The sequence below is a fragment of the Somniosus microcephalus genome, chromosome 1, assembly GCF_052327205.1.
Source record: "Somniosus microcephalus isolate GS21.2 chromosome 1, FLI_Smic_1.0, whole genome shotgun sequence".
NCBI lineage: Eukaryota > Metazoa > Chordata > Chondrichthyes > Squaliformes > Somniosidae > Somniosus > Somniosus microcephalus.
This window is the reverse complement of record NC_140987.1, coordinates 342,062,199-342,079,710: the sequence shown is the minus strand read 5'-3', so window position 1 is coordinate 342,079,710 and position 17,512 is coordinate 342,062,199. Positions and strand designations below refer to the sequence as shown.

At 42.6% G+C, this 17,512-nt stretch overlaps 1 protein-coding gene across 3 annotated transcripts in view; it reads left to right on the top strand.

Annotated features, from left to right (window-relative positions):
- LOC147124941 (connector enhancer of kinase suppressor of ras 2) overlaps positions 1-17,512 on the top strand; it is a 1,271,510-nt gene that overhangs the window by 188,780 nt on the left and 1,065,218 nt on the right. The gene's annotated exons all lie outside the window — the stretch shown is intronic.

Sequence of the window (17,512 nt, the reverse complement as noted above, 5' to 3'; positions counted from 1 at the left end):
AGCAAATGTAATTTCACAGTCGGTTCGGTAGATCTGTCAAGGCATACCTTGACAGGTTGCAAGTTCCGGGTTTTTGCGCATGCGGAAACCCGGAACTTGTGGGGCCTTTCAGAAGGCTTATGATGGCGTATGCCGTCATCAGGAGTGCAAATTCCAGGCCACTATATAGACCGGTATGAGTAAGCATTGGAAGACCTTCAAAACTTCAGAGAGTGAGTAAGATCCCACTACAATATCACTGCTTGGCTGAGATAATATGACGAATGTTAAAAGTAAAATCCAGATAAAATAGTGCAGTTGAGTTTCTGTCTCTTCAATCAGACCTTTGTGTCCCATTCTGTTGTTGGATGAAAGTTTGTGATATCTCACTTATGGACTGGTTTCCAAAGTAGCATTTTGTGAATCCTAAATTGAGTTCCAGAGAGAGCAAACTGCTTTCAGTTTCTAATGTACACTAATAGTAAATTTTGTCCAGTCAAAAGATAGATTTTGTTATTCCAAAATCTAGCAAAAGGATAATATTTATTATCGTTAGTAACATGGTGGTTGATTGAACTTTCCTGCTAGCTGGGGTATTACTACATGGATTGATGACTGGTGAGGTAGGTTCACGGAGCAAGGATGGAGGTGGACACTCATCACAGAGGCAAAATAATTGGCAGCACTCTTTCGAGAGAGGTAGCAGAATGCTCAAGGAGAGCAAGTAGGAACCAGGCCAGTGTGCAGGGGAGAACAGAAATAAGAGAAACACATATGTGTCCTAAATTGAAAGGCATGTAAAAGAATTTGAAAGGTTCTTTTCCTCTGCCTGATTGGATCACTCGCAGTATGAGCGTCACCGCAGGGGAATCCTTTAGGGAGACAGTTGTAACAGTAACGGCAGTGAGTAGGACAGTAATGAAGCTAGATTTTCCTTCTGGGACTTATCGTTGTACTGAAGTCATCAATGAAAAGAAGTTGTCTGAGGCATCTGGATATAAAATACTTTTGACTGACAAAAAGACTGATGAAGAGTTGAGACTGGAAAAGGTCACGGCCTAGTCAGTATTCGATTGGGGAGGGAGAATAATGAAATATATCTGGTACTGGTGTTGCCTCTTGGGTACTGTCTCATACATTGCTCATTTACACCTCCTAACTGCCAACGTTTTTACTGCTAATGGGTCTGCTCACAATAAGTCAGCGAGCACATTGTTTTAAAAAGGACAATGACATTACACCATGGAAAGCATGATCGCCACCACCTTCCGTAGAGGTTCTCCAATTCTTCCACCATTTCTCCGGGGTTCCGATGCCCTTTTGGAGTAAATACTGGTTGGCTTCATACAGAGATCAATTAAGAAAAAGCTGACTTCCTTGCTCCGGTATTCCGTGATCCTTTGTTTCTTTATACTTTTTCTTTGACATATGCGGATCTATGTGCATGGCACTCGGAAAAAAGGCCAATAGCATTTTGGATTTATAAATAGGGGCGTAGTATACAAGAGCAAAGAGGTAATGAGAAATTTGTACAAAGCAATGGTTAAACCTCAGTTACAGTACTGTGTGCAATTTTGGGCCCCACGTTATCAAAATGACATTGAAACCAGAGAATGTACAGTGTACATTGATGCTATTGTTATGTGGAGAGGCTTGAGATACTCAGATTATTTCTGCTGAAGCAGAGAAGGGTAAGAGGAGTTTTAATTGAGGTAGGAAAAGTTTTGATAGGGTGATTAGAAAATGGCTATTTACTTTGGTTGGGGAGTCAGTGACAAGGGATCATCAGTTTAAAATTGTCACTGAGAATGAGCAGAGAGGATAGGAAAAATATCTTTAATCGAAGATTTATTAAATCATGAAATGCTTTGCGACAGTGAGTATTTGATGAACAGACCATTGTATCTTTTAAGGGAAGAGTGGATTAACATTTGAAGCAGAGAAAGATGCAGGGCTTTGGGGAGAGAGCAGGACAGTGGGATTATTCAAGCAAAGAGCCAGCAGGGACACGATTGACTGAATGGTCTCTTTCTTTGCTGTAAACATTTCTGGTTCTTTAGTTGTAAGTGTGGTGGCCAAGAAATATACACTAGGTACTGTTATTATAATAGCAGCAGATCTCCAATGGTGTTGCTCACAGTAAGTCACTTAATTCAACATTAACCCTCCATCCACTCCCACTCACTCCCACAAGGATAGTTGAGAGGCCAGAGGCCCACTCTTTTTAAAACTGTTTCTGCCCTACCCCGCCTCCTACCCTGCCTTCATATCTGTTTCCCTCAAAGAGGCTTTGCTTGCTTTCATAATTCAACTTTTTAAAAAGAACAGCATTTCTCCTGTTCTTGCAATTTGTATGTGTGTCTGTTTGTCTCTCTTTGGTTTTAGAAATTTAAATCTCCAGGTGTAATTTTGAGAAACCTTTGAGCAGAAACTGCAGAAAGCTAAAATATTCCTCACTATAGCTCACTGGAAGTGATGCATCCTGGGAAATTAGGTATACTACATGCGTTCAGAGTGGACAAACCAGATTCTGTTCACAGTGTCGCAGCTCTGGGCAAAAATATCAACTCCAAGCCCAGACATTTGGGAAAATCTGAGGCCTCCAAATAAAAACTTTAATGAAGGCTTTCTAAGACACAAAAGAGAATTAAATGGATAGATACAATTCTGTTATTGTGATTTTTTATTTTTATTTTAGTTAATTTCTTAATTTGGTATTTGAAATTTCTGTTGCTGAGGAAAAAAATGATCGATGGAAAACAATCAAAGAATTTTAAGAGAATTGTGGGAACCGTGTGGCCATATTGTGCAATCAGAACAATGGGTTTACATGGGCATTTTACATTATAAATGTGGGCACAGGAAATTATCACAGAGTAGATAGAGCACAGAAGGAGGCCATTCGGTCCATCAACCGTGCTGACTCTGCAAGAGCACTTAAGCTAGTCCCACTCCTCCACCCTTTCCCCGTAGCCCTGCAAATTTTTTCCTTCAGGTACTTATCCAATTCCCTTTTGAAAGCCACGATTGAGTCTCCCTCCACCACCCTTTCAGGCAGAGCATTCCGGATCCTAATCACTCACTGCATAAAAAGGTTTTTCCTCATATCGCCTTTGGTTCTTTTGCCAATCACCTTGAATCTTGTCCTCTGGTTCTCGACCCTTCCGCCAATGGGAACAGTTTCTCTCTATCTAATCTTTCTGGACCACTCATGATTTTGAATACCTCAATCAAATCTCCTCTCAACCTTCTCTACTGTAAGGAGAACAACCCCAGCTTCTCCAGTCCATCCACTTAGCCAATTTCGTATCCATGCTGCCACTGTCCTTTTTATTCCATGGGCTTCAACTTTGCTGGTAAGCCTGTTATGTGGCACTTTATCAAACACCTTTTGGAAGTCCATGTACACCACGTCAACCGCATTGCCCTCATCAACCCTCTGTGTTAGCTCATCAAAAAACTCGATCAAGTTGGTTAAACATGATTTGTCTTTAACAAGTCTGTGCTGGCTTTCCTTAATTGATCCACTCTCGTCCAAATGACTGTTAATTTTGTCCCTGATTATTGTTTCTAAAAACTTCCCCACTACCGAAGTTAAACTGACTGGCCTGTAGTTGCTGGGCTTGAACCAGGGTGTAACATATGCAATTCTCCAGTCCTCTGGCACCACCCCCGTATCTAAGGCGGATTGGAAGATTATGGCGAGCAACTCCGCGATTTTCTCCTTAACCTCCCTCAACATCCTGGGGAGCATCCCACCTGGTCCTGGTGACTTATCAACTTTAAGTTCAGACAGCCTTTCTAGTATCTCGTCTTTATTAATTTTCTTATCTCATTTAGTATCTCCACTACCTCCTCTTTCACTATGACTTTGGCAGCATCTTCTTCCTTGGTGAAGACAGATGCAATGTACTCATTTAATAGCTCAGCCATGCCCTCTGCCTCCATGCGTAGGTCTCCTTTTTGGTCCTTCCTCTTACTACCCTTTTATTACGTATATGCCTATAGAAGACTTTTGAATTCCCTTTTATGTTAGCTGCCAATCTATTCTCATTCTCTCTCTTTGCCCCTTTTATTTTCTTTTTCACTTCCCCTCTGAACTTTCTATATTTAGCCTGATTCTCACTTGTATTCTCAACCTGACATCTGTCATATGTGCTCTTTTTCTGCTTCAACTTACTCTCTATCTCTTTCGTCATCCAGGGAGCTCTGGCTTTAGTTGCCCTACCTTTTCCACTTGTGGGAATGTAGTTTGACTGTACCCTAACCATCTCGTCTTTAAAGGCAGCCCATTGTTCGATTACAGTTTTGCCTGCCAATCTTTGATTCCAATTTACCAGGGCCAGGTCCGTTCTCAACCCACAGAAATTTGCCTTCCTTCAATTAAGTATTTTTACTCTAGGTTGCTCCCTGTCCTTTTCCATAGCTAATCTAAACCTTAAGATACTATGATCACTGTTCCTTAAATGTTCCCCGACTGACACTTGACCCACCTCATTCCCCAGAACCATATCCAGCAATGCCTCATTCCTCATTGGGCCAGAAATGTACTATTTTTATCCCAGTCTACATTAGGATAATTGAAGTCCCATATTATTAGTACTCTTTGGGGGAAAAATTGAGTCGCGCCCCCTTTAGGGCGCTAACTTTGCCGGGGCGCTACTTTTACCGGCCCCAAAAAATTGGCGCCCCGAGAGGGAGGAGGGGTGCTACTAGAGGCGCCCCGCGTCTCTCTTTGGGCACTGCGAGGCAATATTGCGGCATGTCGCGCTGTGGTACTGCAGGCCTTCCTTCCCTTATTAAAAGGGAGGGGCATGGCGCAGTGCGTCCCAACGCCCAGCTGGGCCACCAGAGATCGGGAGTGCCGGCAAACGAGCCCGGCACAAGGAGTGCCGGGCTCATGGATAGCAGCCGGCACCCCGTGGGGGGGCTTCTTGGGGGCCAGGGACAGTAACGGGGGCAGGTGCTGGCAGGCGGCCGGCAACAAAAATGGCCGCCCGCCACTTCCCCTTTAACTAGCGCGGCCCTGGCCGCACGTAGGCCCCCCTTGACCCCATCAGACATAGCGTCTGGCAGTAAGTTGGGGCGCTACCGAAGGTCGCGGCTGGGGCGCGAGCAGGGCGCTGTGCATGGCGATGGCGTCAATGCCGGCAGCGCAGTGCCGCGGAGCACTAACCGTTACCGCCGCTGCTACCTCCTGCTGAATTTTGCGGGAGGCGGTGGCGCCGCGCCAGGGCGCTAGTTGCTTTTGCGCCCCATTAGCGCCCTCTTAATAACGGGAGGCGCAAAGCAACCAAATTTTTCCCCCTATAGTTCTTGCACCCCTTTGTAATTTCCCTGCAAATTTGCTTCTCTATATCTTTCCCACTAGTTGGTGACCTATAGAATACACCTAGTAGTATAATGGCACCTCTATTATTTCTTAACTCGAACCAAATAGATTCTGTCCTTGACCCCTCCAGGACATCCTCTCTCTCCAGCACTATCATTCTTCTTAACCAATACTGCCACCCCATCTCCTTTCTTTCCTTCCCTATCTTTCCTGAACACCTTATATCCAAGGATATTTAAAACCCAATCCTGCCCTTTTTTGAGCATAATCGCCACAACTTCATATTTCCCATGTGTTTATTTGTGCCTGCAGCTCATCAACCTTATTTACCATGCTTCGTGCATTTACACACATGCGCTGTAAACCTGTCTTAGACCACCTTGTATTCTCTCTTAATCTAACCCGACTTAATATCATACTATTTCTTACTCTAGTGCTACCTGTCTCTCCCCATCCTTTGTGCACTTTGTTTCTCCTTTCTAATGCTACATCCTGGTGCCCATACACCTGCCAAATTAGTTTAAACCCTCCCCAACAGCACGAGCAAAACCCCCTTTGAGGATATTGGTTCCGGCTCTGTTGAGGTGCAACCCATCTGGCGTGTACAGGTCCCACCTCCCCCCCAGAACCGGTCCCAATGTCCCAGGAATCTGAAACCCTCTCACTTGCACCATCTCTCCAGCCATGCATTCATCTGTTCTATCCTCCAATTTCTATACTCACTAGCTCATGGCACAGGGAGTAATCCAGAGATTACTACCTTTTGAGATCCTGCTTTTTAATCTCTTTCCTAACTTCCTAAAATCTGCCTGTAGGACCTCATCCCTTTTTCTACCTATGTCGTTGGTACTGATATGGACATGACCTCTGGCTGTTCACTCTCCCCCCTCAGAATGTTCTGCAGCCACTCAGTGACATCTTTGATCATGGCACCAGAGAGGCAACATACCATCCTGGAATGACGCCTGCGGCCACAGACAAATTATAATGGAAAAAGTTATCACAAAATGTGGCAAGTACATGACAACAGGAAGACAAGTGGTAGAGCCAGGAAGTGTGTATATATAGATAAATATAGATACATAGATAGATAGATCCCTCCATTGAAAACTTCTCTAAATATTTCCAATGGGAATTGTAATGTTTAAATGTCAACACTTACCTGTAACTATTAGCTATCACACCGTTAGGTGGTCCTCTAATGGGAATTATAATGTTAAATGATAACATTCACTTGTAATGATATCCTGCTACTCTACTTACTGGATGATGCTTCTTATCTTTTCCCTAGAAAAATGCTCAAACTGTTTTCTGGAAAAAAATGTTGCCCATTTTTTCCTCAGTAACTGAAATGTCTATGTCCAAAATAAGATGTTAAACAAAATAAAAAGACTCCACATATTTCATAATAACTGATCAAGTTTACTCTTTTGTGTCTTTTAATGGCTTCAATAAATTTTGAAGTCCTCTGTCTCTCCAAAAAGTCTGGACTTTTATTGTTGTATATTGTGCCATCTGAGTATGTGCAGTGTTCCCAATTTGCTAGGATGCATCAGTACCATTTAGTCAGATGGAATATTGTAATATTTTTCTTCCGCTTCAAGGAGATTGTGCTTAGTTGTTTTTCAAAATTATTTGAAGAATAGTTAGAGGACAAATTTCAATAGGTTTATTCAGATATATATTACATCGAGTGGGGCTTAATAAAAAAATAGAACAGCTATGTGTGTGTGTGAGAGAGAGATAGAGACTAAGAAAAAATGACAGATTGTATTGATTAAACACTTGTTTTATCCTTTGTTTTATGTTCTAGAAACTTTAGAAAGTGTAGAAACCTGAGAGTGTCGGTTCACGACGTAATTTTAGTTAATTTTTTGAAAAAAACACAAGTTGAATTTTGAAGCAAACAAAATTCCCCTCTCAGTTATGTAACCGTTAGAAAATGTAAACATTATAATTACAGACATCTTTAAGCCAGAAAGATACACAGATAGAGGTATAGATAGATTACCTTTCCTCACCTTAATTTGAGTTAATGTTCCAAAAAAATCAAATTTAATTTTAAAAACAAAACCTCTTTAAGAGAAACAAAATGGAAAAGTAAGAGGGAAACAGGGTTGAGGGTAATGGGACATTTGACCTCTCACCTTGCAGTGTGCAAGTGGGAATGCAGTGGGATGAGATGGGGATTTAATGGGTGTGTTAAGTGACAGTGGAATGAGGGAGAGGAAAGCATACATGAGTTGAGTAGATCATTCAAATATGAAGAGATGGGGTAGCGATGGGAATGAGTAGTTGTGGTAGGAAGGGAAAGAGGCAGTGAGAAGGTGAAGGAGTAGGGATGTGCTGGGAATGAGGGGATAGTGGAAGCATGAGTGATGGGGGAGAGCATGTGATGTGAGCCACTGAGAGCTGTACACCACATTTTCTCCGCAACCCCCACTGAAAAATGTAGCTTGCTGCCTCAGTGGCTTTTCTCCCTGTCGCCCAACATTAGGCTATCCACAATCTCCCACCTGAAAGAAAAGAAGAAAAAGATAGGGAACAAAGCAGAAGAGAAGAGTGTGCGAGAGAGAGAGAGAGAGAGGGAGCAAAAAGAGTTGGGGAGAGAGAAGAGAAAGAGAGGCAGAAGAAGATAGAGGGAAAATAACAACCGAAAGACAACAGAGACAAGTAGGAGAGAGACCAATTTACTATCTGTAACACCATGGGACACCCACTTGTGTATATGTGTATTTAAACTACTTGATTGACCTACTATAGACTCAGAATTCTCATTACTATTTTTTATTCCACTTTTCTGGTGCAAGTTTAATTTGTTTCATGATTTGTCTTAGATCAAATCTTTTCCACTGCTACTTAGTGCTGCAAATATACCATTCCACCAAATGAGCATATTAATTAGGGCCATGTTAATAACACTGCGTATGAGGTGTTTTAAATGTCTCTTCAATTTCGTAGTGCTAATCCCTGGCATTAATACATCCACATTTCATCGGGTCTTAATACATCCAGTCTGTATAACAGCAGGTGTGTGAACGTTTTTTTCTCTCTTGAGGATGGCTGAGGAATCAACAGTCATGCAAATGACAGCTGCTGCCAGGACAAAAACCAAGACTAATACAAATTGCTTCTGATGCCATCACCAGTTGCTGAATGAGCAGAAATTTCCTCCAACTAAATACTGGGAAGACTGAAGCTATTGTTTTTGCTCCCCGCCACAAACTCTGTTCCTTAGCCACCAACTCCATCCCTCTCTCTGGCCAATGTCTGAAGCTGAACCAGACTGTTCGCAACCTTGATGTCATATTTGACCACCATCGCTAAGACCACCTATTTTCACCTCTGTAATATCGCCTGATTCTGCCCCTGTCTCAGCTCATCTGCTGCTGAAACCCTCATCCATGCCTTTGCTACCTTTAGACTTGACCATTCCAGCGCACTCCGAGCCAGCCTCCCCCGTTTTACCCTCTGTAAACCTGAGGTCATCCAAAACTCTGTTGCCCATGTCCTAACTTGCACCAAGTCCCGTTCACCCATCACCCCTGTGCTCGCTGACCTACACTTGCTCCCGGTTAAGCAATGCCTTGATTTTAACATTCTTATCCTTGTTTTCAAATCCCTTCATGGCCTCGCCCCTCCCTATCTGTGTAATCTCCTCCAGCTCCTCTACAACCCTCCGAGTTATCTGCGCTCCTCTAATTCTGGCCTCTTGAGCATCCCCGATTTCAATTGCTCCACCATTGGTGGCCTTACCTTCAGCTGTCAAGGTCCTCAGCTCTGGAATTCCCTCCTTAAACCTCTCTGCCTCTCTTTCCTCCTTTAAGACGCTTCTTAAAACCTACCTATCTGCCCTAATTTCTCCTTATGTGGCTCGGTGTCAAATTTTGTTTGATAACGCTCCTGTGAAGCGCCTTCGAATGTTTTACTATGTTAAAGGCGCTATGTAAATACAAGTTGTTGTTATAATCACTGGATTTCACTCACATCTACATTTAGATAACATTTGCCTGTCAGGTTACACTGTGGATTTGAGTAGTGCTGGGATCTTAACCCAAAATGGCAGGTTTATGCACTCTTTATTAATTGTACATTAAGAACACAGAAATGCAGGTAATATTCTAATTTTATTTTTCTTGCATCATCCTCTAAATTGATGTTTCTTATTCTTTGGGGTTGGGGCATGGTGTAGAGATACTGTTGCTTACATGAACCTGAGTCAGATACGTGCCAGACTCCAGGCCCAGAACTAGTGTTAGGAACCAGTTTGAAGACCATACATTGGTAGCTTGGCACAGAAGAAACCATGGAGAGCTGATGATCTCTATCTTTCCTGTTCTATTTTTGCATACTTTTATCTTTTTCACTCTAGATATTTTTGGCTTTTGTGTTTTAGACTCCTCTCGTAGGTATATCTCTCCATCCTTGAGAATATTTTCACTTGCCCTGATATTTTGGTGTGTTTCATAGCATTCCTGGGATAATGAATAGAGAATCCTTTTTAGATTACTTCAGCCACTAGTTCTATCCCATGCCTCCATAGGTTTACTCCTCAGACAGTAGAGTAACACTAACACTAGATCTTGTTTTAGGCTTTACATGCTATTAAATTTATTAAAGCAGCAAATGGACAAATTAAAGTAGCAGAAATATAACCTCCATTTTTACAATGGTTAAACTTTACAAGCCCCTCGTATGTTAGAAAATAATAATAAGGTTGCACCTATGGTACTAAAACTATGAATGTATTTATTTTTATATGCAGTTGTATTTTTAATCTTTTCCTCACAGAAATTGTCTGCCTTGTCTTTCTCTAGTGGTTCCAATCAGACATCTTCCCTTTGAAGACTCATTGATTTGGAAAAGGCAGATTGATAAATTCCTCTGAAACAGCAAAAGAGTGAAATAGAATTTTAATGATCATCTGTATGGCAATTTAAAAAACAAATAACAGACACACATCTGAACAAATCACACAGCATGTTTGTATTTAAATTGAGTGGTCTGGTTACTCCCTGAAGCAAACTGTCTGGAAACCATAATCATTGTAATAAATGAATTGAGCCAAGCTGTGATATGAATACTCTTGAGTGAAACTGGATTTTAACCCCTTATGTACTATAAAGAATTGAAGAAGTCAATACCAAGCTAAATTGTAGACAAAAAGGTTTTGGTTACAATGGCCACAGTTACATCAAATGTTTTGAGAAGGGCTTTATCAATCAATATCTAGAGCACAGTTAGAAGAGGAGAATGGGGCCAGGATCTAAGTCAATTAAAGATTGAAATAAAGATTTAAATTTTTAATTCATTTACGGGATGTGGGCATCGCTGGCAAGGCCAGCATTTATTCCCCATCCTTATTTGCCCTTGAGAAGATGGTGAGTCGCCTTCTTGAACCGCTGCAGTTCGTGCGGTGAAGGTACTCCCACAGTGCTATTAGATAGGCAGTTCCCAGGATTTTGACCCAGCGACGATGAAAGAACGGCGATATGTTTCCAAGTCAGGATGGTGTGTGACTTGGAGGGGAACTTGGAGGTGGTGATGCTCCCATGCACCTGCTGCCATTGTCATTCTAGGTGATACAGGTTGCTGGCTTGGGAGATGCTGTCGAAGAAGCCTTGGTGAGTTGCTGCTGTGCATCTTGTAGATGGTACACATTACAGCCATGGAGCGCGTGGTCAAGGGAGTGAATATTTGAGGGAGTGAATGGGGTGTCAATCAAGCAGCTGGTTTGTCCTGGATGTTGTCAAGCTTCCTGAGTGTTGTTGGAGCTGCACTCATCCAGGCAAGTGGAGAATATTCCATGACACCCCTGACTTGTGCCTTGTAGATGGTGGAAAGGCTTTGGGGTATCAGAAGGTGAGTCACTCGCCTTAGAATACCCAGCCTCTGATCTGCTCTTGTAGCCATGGTATTTATGTGGCTAGTCCAGTTAAGTTTCTGGTCGATGGCGACCCCCAGGATGTTGATGGTGGGGGATTCTACAATGGTAATACCATTGAATGTCAAGGGAAGGTGGTTATGCTCTCTCTTGTTGCCCATATATTTGCTTAATGTTGCCGGTACAATCTGGATTGAGAGTGAAGATGCACAGTTGCTGTCTAAACAGACTCTGCAGTAGATGAAATCCAGTTCAGAAAGTGCCTCAAGGTTTCTTCCTTTCGTGCTGAATGTTGCTGCGCAGCTACACTCTCTGATTGTAGCTGGCAAATATCCAACTTCATGGGGTTCCTGAACTGAGATGTGAAAGGATTAGCAAAGACACTCACGTGATCATCATGTTGTAGAAATTCTCTATGATATTCAGCCAAAGAGTTCTGGATAAGGGGAGGTTATAAAAAATGACCTAAAGAGGGACGTTTTTCACCCCTCCAATTCTTGCTCCTTCCTGAAAGCTGCTGACTCACACTGGGGTACCAACCATCTTGTATCACCTTGCCCAAATAGTCATTTTTCATGTGAGTCTCAATACCACACACCAACAGGCTATTTAACTGTGAGAAGCATCATACCTGGGTCCAGCCATGTCCTCACGCGACATCCACACACATGCACATCCAGCAAGAGTAACTGGATTGTGGTCATCTGCGGCAGCCCTGGCTGATTTTTTCCTTTACCCCAACCCAAGGCAAAGATGGACTTTTAACTCATTTTCTTTTCTTTCCCATGTCCTTGTTTCCCTAGAGCATGCACCATTTCCTGGCAGAAAGGGTAAGCAGGCAAACTGTTCAATCTTGCTTTTAAGCCAATTGTTCAGAGACGTGCAAGGATGACCCGGAGTGCATTGTGCTCTGATTTCCCCCCCCTCCCCCCACCTCCCCCCACCCACCCCTGCTCTCCCCATGGAGAAGGGCTGGGTCTCCACTTCGCACCTCCCACTAACAACCTGGCTGACACTTGGCATTTGTCACGTGGGAAAGTGCCTGCATTTGACAGCACAGCATGCTGAAGCATGAATGCATGGTATCACTCTGCTGCCTGTTGTACATGTAGTAAAATAAGAACATAAGAACATAAGAAATAGGAGCAGGAGTAGGCCAATTGGCCCCTCGAGCCTGCTCCGCCATTCAATAAGATCATGGCTGATCTGATCCTAACCTCAAATCTACTTTCACTCTCCATCCCACCCGAACCCATGTGATCTCCCGGGAGAGGCGAAAAACCAGATAAAAAACCCAATAGCCAATTTGGGAGAAAAAATCTGGGAAATTCCTCTCCGACCCATCTAGGCGATCGAAACTCGTCCAGGAGATCACTCTGTCCCTGTATTTCCTGCAGTACTTAGCTTCTGTAAGAGGTGATCTCCACCCCAGCCAGGAACAGGCCCAATTTACTCTTGAAGGACTCCTAGCTGGCAGCCTGTTCCCAAGGTCTCCACTAATCCCTGTGAATAGAACCATCTCCTGAAATCTAACACAGAATTAGAACACAAGTAGTAGGAGCAGGACCAGGCTACAAGGCCCCTGGGCCCGCTCCGCCAACCACAGGGCCATGACCGATCCGAACCTAGCCTCATGTCCGATTTCCTACCCGCTCCCCGTAACCCCTAATTCCCCTTACTTCTAGGAAACTCTCTATTTCTGTTTTAAATTTATTTAATGATGTAGCTTCCACAGGTCTCTGGGGCAGCAAATTCCACAGACCTACCACCCTCTGAGTGAAGAAGTTTCTCCTCATCTCAGTTTTGAAAGAGCAGCCCCTTATTCTAAGATTATGCCCCCTAGTTCTAGTTTCACCCATCATTGGGAACATCCTCACCGCATCCACACCCTATCAAGCCCCTTCACAATCTTATATGTTTCAATAAGATCGCCTCTCATTCTTCTGAACTCCAATGAGTAGAGTCCCAATCTACTCAACCTCTCCTCAACCCCCTCATCCCCGGGATTAACCGAGTGAACCTTTTTTGTACTGACTCGAGAGCAAGTATGTCTTTTCTTAACTATGGACACCAAAACTGTATGCAGTATTCCAGGTGTGGTCTCACCAATACCTTGTACAACTGCAGCAATACCTCCCTGTTTTTATATTCCATCCCCCTAGCAATAAAAGCCAACATTCCATTGGCCTTCTTGACCACCTGCTGCACCTGCATACTAACTTTTTGTGTTTCGTGCACCAGGCCCCCCAGATCCCTTTGTACTGCAGTACTTTCCAGTTTCTTGCCTTTAAGATAATAACTTGCTCTATGATTTTTCCTGCCAAAGTGCGTAACCTCACACTTTCCAGGATTATATTCCATCTGCCAAATCTCTGCCCACTTACTTAGCCTGTCTATGTCCCTTTGCAGGTTTTTTATGTCCTCCTCACTCACTACTTTTCCTCCCATCTTTGTATCATCTGCAAACTTTGATATGTTACACTCGGTCCCTTCCTCCAAATCGTTAATATAGATTGTAAAGAGTTGGGGTCCCAGCACTGACCCCTGCGGAACACCACTAGTTACTGATTGCCAGTCTGAGAATGAACCATTTATCCCAACTCTCTGCTTTCTGTTAGATAGCCAATCCTCCACCCATGCCAGAATATTACCCCCAATCCCGTGATTTTTTATCTTGAGCAATAATCTTTTATGTGGCACCATGTCAAATGCCTTTTGGAAGTCTAAATACACTACGTCCACTGGTTCCCCTTTATCCACCCTATATGTTATGTCCTCAAAGAATTCGAGCAAATTTGTCAAACATGACTTCCCCTTTGTAAAACCATGCTGACTTTGTCCTATTAAATTATGTTTATCCAAATGTCCCGTTACTGTCTCCTTAATAATGGACTCTAAAATTTTACCAACCACAGATGTTAGGCTAACTGGTCTATAGTTTCCAGTCTTCTGTCTACTACCCTTTTTAAATAAGGGTGTTACATTAGCAGTTTTCCAATCTGCCGGGACCTTTGCTGAGTCCAGGGAGTTTTGGAAAATTATTACCAATGCGTCCACAATCCCTACCGCCACTTCCCTCAAGACCCTAGGATGTAAGCCATCAGGTCATGGGGATTTATCCACCTTAAGTCCCATTATTTTACCGAGTACCACTTCCTTTGTGATTTTAATCGTATTTAGCTCCTCCCCCCCCTAGAGCCCCCTGTTTGTCCAGTGTTGGGATATTCTTAGTATCCTCCACTGTAAAGACTGATACAAAATATTTGTTCAGCGTTTTTGCCATCTCCATGTTTCCCACCATTAATTTCCCGGTCTCATCCTCTAAGGGACCAACATTTACTTTAGCCACCCTTTTTCTTTTTATATAACTATAGAAACTCTTGCTATCTGTTTTTATATTTTTTGCTAATTTACTTTCATATTCTATCTTCCCTTTCTTAATCAATCTTTTAGTTATTTTTTGCTGTCTTTTAAAGACTTCCCAATCTTCTGTCCTCCCACTAGATTTGGCTACCTTGTATGCTCTTGTTTTTAGTCGGATACTATCCTTAATTACTTTACTCAGCCACGGATGGCTGTCTTTTCTTTTACACCCTTTTTTCCTCAGTGGAATATATTTTTTCCGAATGTTGTAAAATAACTCCTTGAATGTACACCACTGATCATGTACCGTCTTACCCTTGAATCTATTTTCCCAGTCCACTCTATTCAATTCCGCTCTCATACCTTCATAGTCTCCTTTATTCAAGCTCAGTATGTTTGTTTGAGATCCAACCTTCTCACCCTCTAATTGAATGTGGAATTCAACCATGTTATGGTCACCCATTCCAAGGGGATCCTTTACTAGGACATTTTTAATTAATCCTGTCTCATTACACAGGACCAGATCTAAGGTTGCTTGCCCCCTGGTCGGTTCAGTTACATACTGCTCAGTCTGAGAATGAACCATTTATCCCAACTCTCTGCTTTCTGTTAGATAGCCAATCCTCCACCCATGCCAGAATATTACCCCCAATCCCGTGATTTTTTATCTTGAGCAATAATCTTTTATGTGGCACCATGTCAAATGCCTTTTGGAAGTCTAAATACACTACGTCCACTGGTTCCCCTTTATCCACCCTATATGTTATGTCCTCAAAGAATTCGAGCAAATTTGTCAAACATGACTTCCCCTTTGTAAAACCATGCTGACTTTGTCCTATTAAATTATGTTTATCCAAATGTCCCGTTACTGTCTCCTTAATAATGGACTCTAAAATTTTACCAACCACAGATGTTAGGCTAACTGGTCTATAGTTTCCAGTCTTCTGTCTACTACCCTTTTTAAATAAGGGTGTTACATTAGCAGTTTTCCAATCTGCCGGGACCTTTGCTGAGTCCAGGGAGTTTTGGAAAATTATTACCAATGCGTCCACAATCCCTACCGCCACTTCCCTCAAGACCCTAGGATGTAAGCCATCAGGTCATGGGGATTTATCCACCTTAAGTCCCATTATTTTACCGAGTACCACTTCCTTTGTGATTTTAATCGTATTTAGCTCCTCCCCCCCCTAGAGCCCCCTGTTTGTCCAGTGTTGGGATATTCTTAGTATCCTCCACTGTAAAGACTGATACAAAATATTTGTTCAGCGTTTTTGCCATCTCCATGTTTCCCACCATTAATTTCCCGGTCTCATCCTCTAAGGGACCAACATTTACTTTAGCCACCCTTTTTCTTTTTATATAACTATAGAAACTCTTGCTATCTGTTTTTATATTTTTTGCTAATTTACTTTCATATTCTATCTTCCCTTTCTTAATCAATCTTTTAGTTATTTTTTGCTGTCTTTTAAAGACTTCCCAATCTTCTGTCCTCCCACTAGATTTGGCTACCTTGTATGCTCTTGTTTTTAGTCGGATACTATCCTTAATTACTTTACTCAGCCACGGATGGCTGTCTTTTCTTTTACACCCTTTTTTCCTCAGTGGAATATATTTTTTCCGAATGTTGTAAAATAACTCCTTGAATGTACACCACTGATCATGTACCGTCTTACCCTTGAATCTATTTTCCCAGTCCACTCTATTCAATTCCGCTCTCATACCTTCATAGTCTCCTTTATTCAAGCTCAGTATGTTTGTTTGAGATCCAACCTTCTCACCCTCTAATTGAATGTGGAATTCAACCATGTTATGGTCACCCATTCCAAGGGGATCCTTTACTAGGACATTTTTAATTAATCCTGTCTCATTACACAGGACCAGATCTAAGGTTGCTTGCCCCCTGGTCGGTTCAGTTACATACTGCTCAAGAAAGCCATCCCTAATACACTCAATGAACTCATCCTCAAGGCTGCCCTGCCCAATTTGATTTGTCTAGTTAATATGAAAGTTAAAATCCCCCATAATTGTAGCTATTCCATTATTAGAAGCCCCAACTATTTCCTGATTAATACTCCGTCCAACAGAGTTGCAACTGTTTGGAGGCCTATAGACTACGCCCACTAGTGTTTTTTTCCCCTTATTATTCCTTATCTCCACCCAAACTGTCACTATCCTGATCCTTTGACCCAATATCATTTCTCTGTATTGCAGTGATTCCTTCCTTTATTAACATAGCCTCCCACCTCCCCTTCCTTCCTGCCTGTCCTTCCTGATTGTTAAATACCCTCGTATGTTTAATTCCCAGTCATGGTCACGCTGCAGCCATGTTTCTGTAATGGCCACAAGATCATTCCCATATGTAGTTATTTGTGCCGTCAACTCGTCCATTTTGTTACGAATGCTACGTGCATTCAGATAAAGAACTTTCAAATATGTTTTGTGACACTTAGTTCCTGCTTTTTCCGCTTTTACTACTTTACCTTTTACTCCATACATTCTGTTCCTTCCTGACACTCTCTGGTTTTTAATTCCCCCACTGCTACCTAGGTCTATGACCTTCTCCGTTGTCATTTTTATTATTTGCTCTCCAGAAACCTCCCCGCCGCCCCCCCCCCCCCCCACTAATTAGTTTAAAGCCCTCTCTACAGCCCTAGTTATATGATTCGCCAGGATTCTAGTCCCGGCACTGGCCAAGTGAAGTCCGTCCCAATGGAACAGCTCTTTCCTGTCCCAGTACTGGTGCCAGTGTCCCAAGAAGCAAAACCTATTTCTCCCACACCAGTCTTTGAGCCACGCATTTAACTCTCTAATTTTATTTATCCTAGCCAAATTCGCTCGTGGCTCAGGTAATAATCCAGAGATTATTACCCTTGAGGTTCTGTTTTTTAATTTGACCCCTAGCTGCTCATACTCCTTTAACAGAACCTTCTTCCTTGTCTTATCTACGTCGTTGG